Raw genomic sequence first — 6,000 nt, forward strand, 5'->3', positions numbered from 1 at the left:
TTTATTACTAGTAATATATGCCTATGTTTAATTACATGATAAAATATAAGTATAAAGAATTTAAGTAGTTTATGCACCTTAATTCTTGATGACAAATATTTAATATGTTTACCAAGTACTAATGAGTAAAGGTAAAGTTATACAGTGACTTTTCATACATTAAATATACAATTTAAGTGTATTAAGGAAAAGAATTATAGATGATGGCAGCTGTAATTTGATTTCTGTTTTTGCACATTTGCTTATATTTCCTCTCAAGTTTAGTCCAGGATAGCATAGATATGATGGACACTGATTAATACATGTGTCCTTGTTTCCACAAAGACATTATAAAGAAAATAAGTATCTCTCTGAGTGCTATCATATAAGATTGAATAATTAAACAAATTCAAAACTCTCCACTTCTGAGTCCTTCTTCCTTAGTCAAACATGGGACCTGACACCATAAAAAACAGTCCTTAATAGAGGGGACAAATACTTTCATACCCAAAAATATATTTACCTCTACAAGATTGAATGCACTGGATTTTAGTTTCTAAGTTTAATCTCTTTAATGGATAGCTTATGTGAAGCTTTTAATCATCTCTTAAAAAATAAACTGACCAAAACATTAAATAAAACCAGACCTCACAAATATGCCAACAGCCTGATCACTCTTGGCCTCCCCCCACCAACACCACTGTAATTGCACATTTATCCATGTTTAATAGCACAATTCCAATTCATGGGACTCACCACACAGTAAAAAACAAAGTTATAGATCTGATAAAGGCAGTATTTCTGGCAGTAACTACTTCCACTGACCACTAAGGCTGTCAGGGAAAGGCCATATGTACAAGAAACGCAATCCAGTCTTGATTAGTCATGTTAATTGGGGTCAAAAATAGCATAGTCTGTTTGAATCTAAAAATAAATTCTTAATGTTTCATTATGCAAATCACTCAACTCTTTTTCCCAACCTAACCTTTTAATAGAGACTCTAACAAGTTTTACTTATTTTGCATGTAATAATTTGAAATGCATTTCATCTTTCTGCTTCTATCAACCTTTTGGTGGAAGTCTTAAAGAAGCTACATGACATTAAGCAATCAGATAACCAGGAAAATGATCTTTATATTCCCTCTAATACCTTATAGGATAAACAAAAATATATATAAGCGGCCCTTCTCTCAGGTGAATTTTGCAACATACATAATTTGACTAACCTGTTCCACTCAGCACCTCACTGTTTCTCACAGAATGCACTGTATGCCAGGTAGGTTGACGAAGATGTCTCCTTGATGTTCTGCTGCACATTTCTAAGAGTTCCACCTGAAAGAGGGAAACAATAGCAACTAAGGGGAACAGAGGTAAAGAGACCAGGCACACACAGGAGTGAAATACCGAGGAGGAGAAAGATGCTAGTAGATAATCAGTTTAACAATGCTTGCCTCAGCAAGTTCACTGCATTTCGCGGAATGGCATGCTCAAGCAGAAAATCACTCTCCCCACGGTTCCAGATTTATACAGCTTTAAAGGTGTTTCTATGGATAAGCCTCAAAGCCATTTGAATATTTAATTCCCAAAGTTTATTCCTGCTTTGGGGCCCTTTTATCTGTTATCTCTCCTTCTGGAATGTTCCCACTCTCTTGTTATTCACTCACCTGTTCCCTTTCCAATAGTCAGGTTTTTTTTTAAATTTATAATAGTTTATTGTCAAATTGGTTTCCATATGACACCCAGTGCTTCTCCCCACAAGTGACCCCCTCCATGACCATCACTCCTTTTCCCCTCTCCCCCTCTGCCTTCAGTCCTCAGTTCGTTTTCAGTATTCAATATCTCTCATGATTTGTGTCCCTCGCTCTCCCCAACTCTCTTTCCCCCTTCCCCTCCCTGTGGTCCTCTGTTAGGTTTCTCCTGTTAGACCTATGAGTGCAAACATATGGTATCTGTCCTTCTCTGCCTGACTTATTTCACTTAGCACGACACCCTCCAGGTCCATCCACTTTGCTACAAATGGCCAGATTTCATTCTTTCTCATTGCCGTGTAGTACTCCATTGTATATATATACCACATCCTCTTGATCCATTCATAATTTGGCTATTGTAGAAAGTGCCACTATGAACAATGGGGTACATGTGCTCCTATGTATCAGCACTTCCATGCAAAATGAGTGGCCTATTGGACTGTATCAGATAAGATGGTGGTAAATCTGTGGTTTAAAACCTGACTATTGGCTGTGTTTTAAACTACATTATAGTAGACCTCATGGTCTTATCAAAGACAGAGATAACTATCCTAATAATGGTCACCACAATATGAAATTATTACCACAATGTGAAATTATCTCATCTAGTTCTTAATTTGTTCATTTTTCTATCTCCCTTTCAGATATATAAGGGCTTGTCCAGTGCATATGGCACCAAATTAACGCCATTAAATAAAACAAATAAAAGGAAAATAAAAGAAGTGACTTACTGAAGTAGAGGGAACACCTGATTCACTGCCAGGATTAAACCTTACTGAATGTGACCACACACTGGGTTTGTGGCAGAAAAATCAGAAGTACCATTATCCAGTGGGTGAAAATCAATAAATTTTGAACTCCACAAATATGACATCACATCAGAAAATCAGATGTGACTGTTATAAAAAAATGAGATGTTTTTATAATTTTAAAGTAAATATGATAAATTAATTCTAGTCATATTTATGTCTTGTGATTTTGAATATTATAGTTCATAACAGAATTATTTATTTTTTATTATTATGACTAGTCTAAAAATTTAGTAATGACTTTGGAATAAAAAGAGCAATGCAAAAGTGACATATTTGGTAGCTATAAAGTCAAGACATTGATTACATTTTGATATTATTCTTAAGATTTTAACTTGCTCGCTAGTGAGTTACAATAAAGAAATCACCATAAGTCTTAATTTAAAAATAGTTTGCTTTCCGTTTTCATCTCAGACAATGATGGCACAAAAGGAAGCTAAAACTCATTAGTCTTTTATTGTAAACCACATCTACAATAATTCTGTATGATAAATATTTTGATAATTTACTCCTGAAACATATTCCTGGAATTATTTATAACAGTCATTTTTCTCATGTAATATGGATCTCAATTTAAATTGAAATTTGACATTTCATTTACTTGGTTGAAGTAGCTAAGATTAGATGACATTATCCAAATAGCTTTGAAACCCATGGGCAATAGAGGCATAATAAAAATGTGAACATTGATTCTGCAGAAAGACCTTGTACATATCTGGATGACTGTTGGTCACACTGTAGAATGATCTGAAGTAATACTACAGCTTTGATGCAAGCTGGACATATCTTGAACATTTCCCTACGACTTCAATAAACACATTTACTTTAAACTATAAAATAAATTAATATTTTTCTTAGCATTAACATAGAAAACATTGTTTTGTAGAAATTACTGAAAATATTTTCCAATATTAATATAATAAAATACAAGTAGGCCAACAACAGAGTTAGGTTTATATAACATATAACATAAATTAAATATTAGTGATCATTTAAAATGCTAACCCATTTTGTATATAATTTTATGAAATGTTCACACATTACTTACTTTTAGAGATATAATGACATGCAGTAGTTAAAGTACATAGCATAGTAATCTGACATATTTTTGTGCAGTTATTACCACAGTAAGTTAACATCCATGATCATATATTTGATTTATATATTTATATAAATATATATATATACACACACATATATACATAAAGAAAAAACCCATAGAGTGGCGCAGAGGAAGCGTGCTGGCCCCATAAAGAAAAAACCCACTTGTCCTTATGATGAGAACTTTTGAGGACCTAGTCTCTTAACAACTTTCATATATGTCATATAGCAGTGTTAACTGTATTTATCATGTTATGGTCAAAAGGTACAAACTTCCAGTTACAAGTATATATGAGGAATACAATATACATGTTTATTACTTTTAATATAATTTCATTTTGAAAAATATGTTTACAGTATTTAGAGAAAAGTTTTCTACTTCAGTGGATATTCATATTTAAAGTTGTCTACATTTTTAGGTTTCATTCATTTAGTCTTAATTAGATTTAGTGCTCCTGTGGGAAAGTTGCCCATTGAATAAAAGGCCTGGTATTTCATTTGGCTGAAGTGTCAGAATAGAAACCTGTCTAAATCTATCATGAGGAATTCTTTAGTTGTCATTTGTTCCTGGAATTTCTGTCCACCGACTGATGAATGGATAAAGATGTGGTTTATATATATAATGGAATATTACTTGGCAATGAGAAACAATGTAATCATGACATTTGGAGCAATGTGGTTAGAACTGGAGGGTATTATGCTAAGTGAAATAAGTCAGTCAGGGAACAACAGATATCATGTGTTTTTACTCATACATGGATCATGAGAAACTTAACAGAAGACATGGGGGAAGGGAAGGGGAAGAAAAACTAGTTACAGAGAGGGAGGGCAGCAAACCATAAGAGACTCTTACAGAGAACAAACTGAGGGTGGATGGGGGGTGGGGGAGAGGGGAAAATAGGTAATGGGCATTGAGGAGGGCACTTGTTGGGATGGGCACTGAATATTGATTGTAATCCAATTTGACAATAAATTATATTTATAAATAAATAAATAAATGTATCCTGAGGAAATTACAGGATTCTTGCAGCCACTCATCTTATTACCAAATACCAAACACAATTAATTTTTGCATGATAATGAAAATTACTGTGATTGGACTGGAAGAGGAAAAAAAAATCCTTTCATTCTAACAAGTATTACAAATACCAATGAAAGAGCATGTTCTTCTCTTACACAAAATTCTATTTTTAAAAATCAAGCTATATTTTAGTTTGGTTCCTTTTTAATGATTCATTCCTTCCAATTTTGTTGTCCTGGACTTGGTAACTGTCTTTTCCATGGCAGAAAAGACATTTATATTTATCTTATTTTTTAAAATTTCTAGGGCTACTATTTGGATAAGTCGTAAGATTCTGAATACCTGCTCAGACATAGCACTTTGAACTCTGTAACCACGCCTGCTTGAACTTAACAGCTTTCACCAGGGATTGGTGCCTATTCCAAAGGCAGCTTTAGGAGGGCATTGAGTGCATTGAGAATTCTGCCCAAATCCCAACACAGACTCTATCTGATAGTTGCTAGCTAACTCTGCTAGCTTCTAGAAGTGATTAAGGAGAAGTTACAGAGAAGAACAATATAAATGCTGAAAGATACAAATGAGCAAAAGGCAGATTTAAAACAAACTGGAGTAGAGAAGGGGCAATTAATAGAGTTAATAAGAAACAGGAAAGATAGAAGATGACTGAATATTTTAAGACTTCCAAAACTGAGTTTTTAGAGTTTCTGTGGTATCTGAAAAATGTCTAGAAATCCTTGAAGGCACAATAAACATGTAAGATTTTCCCTTAGATTTCCTAATTGCCCCCTCTAACCTTAAAACAAAGCTTGGTCATTTTCTCTCTTCACTGCAACGTAAAGTCTGGTCCACTATGAAACCCTTGTTCCCAGAGCAATGGTGCTAAATTACTACTTTTAAGTGTTCACCGAATAGATGAAAGGGACAGAGAAAAGAGAACTTACTTACTGAGGTGGGACGATCACTGTGTCACTGCCGGGAAAGCAGTCACAACCTAAACCGTACTGGCTGTGACCACACGTTATGCATTGGTGGCAGAAAAATCAGAAGTACTACCACCATTGGTTTAAAATCAATAAAGAAATGAGTCGCTTAGTATTTAAGATAAATGACAAGTGATTTCAGTCATATTTATATTTTCTGTTATTTTGAATATTTTCATAACTTAAGAATCTAGAAGACTTTATTAGTAATTCACTATGTTAAGTTTATAACTGAGAAGTTCTTCTTAGATTATAGCTTGTTTTTAGTTGTACATATGGAATTTTTCTGATTGCTGGCACATGAGAAATTGTATATTTTATTTTGTCATCCGGTGGTAATTTTACTTAGAATTAATACTTAC

The 6,000-nt window shown here is 33.8% G+C and overlaps 1 long non-coding RNA gene across 3 annotated transcripts in view; it reads right to left on the reverse strand.

The window, feature by feature from the left end:
• The window catches only part of LOC115286439, a 444,475-nt gene extending 443,227 nt beyond the window's left edge, over positions 1–1,248 (reverse strand). For all 3 annotated transcript variants that reach the window (XR_003906065.1, XR_003906062.1, XR_003906064.1), the window contains exon 1: positions 1,206–1,248. This is a non-coding gene — a long non-coding RNA (uncharacterized LOC115286439). The remainder of the gene's footprint in view (positions 1–1,205) is intronic.
• Positions 1,249–6,000: the final 4,752 nt, after the last annotated feature.

This window comes from Suricata suricatta, chromosome 3 (genome assembly GCF_006229205.1).
Source record: "Suricata suricatta isolate VVHF042 chromosome 3, meerkat_22Aug2017_6uvM2_HiC, whole genome shotgun sequence".
Taxonomy (NCBI): Eukaryota; Metazoa; Chordata; class Mammalia; order Carnivora; family Herpestidae; genus Suricata; species Suricata suricatta.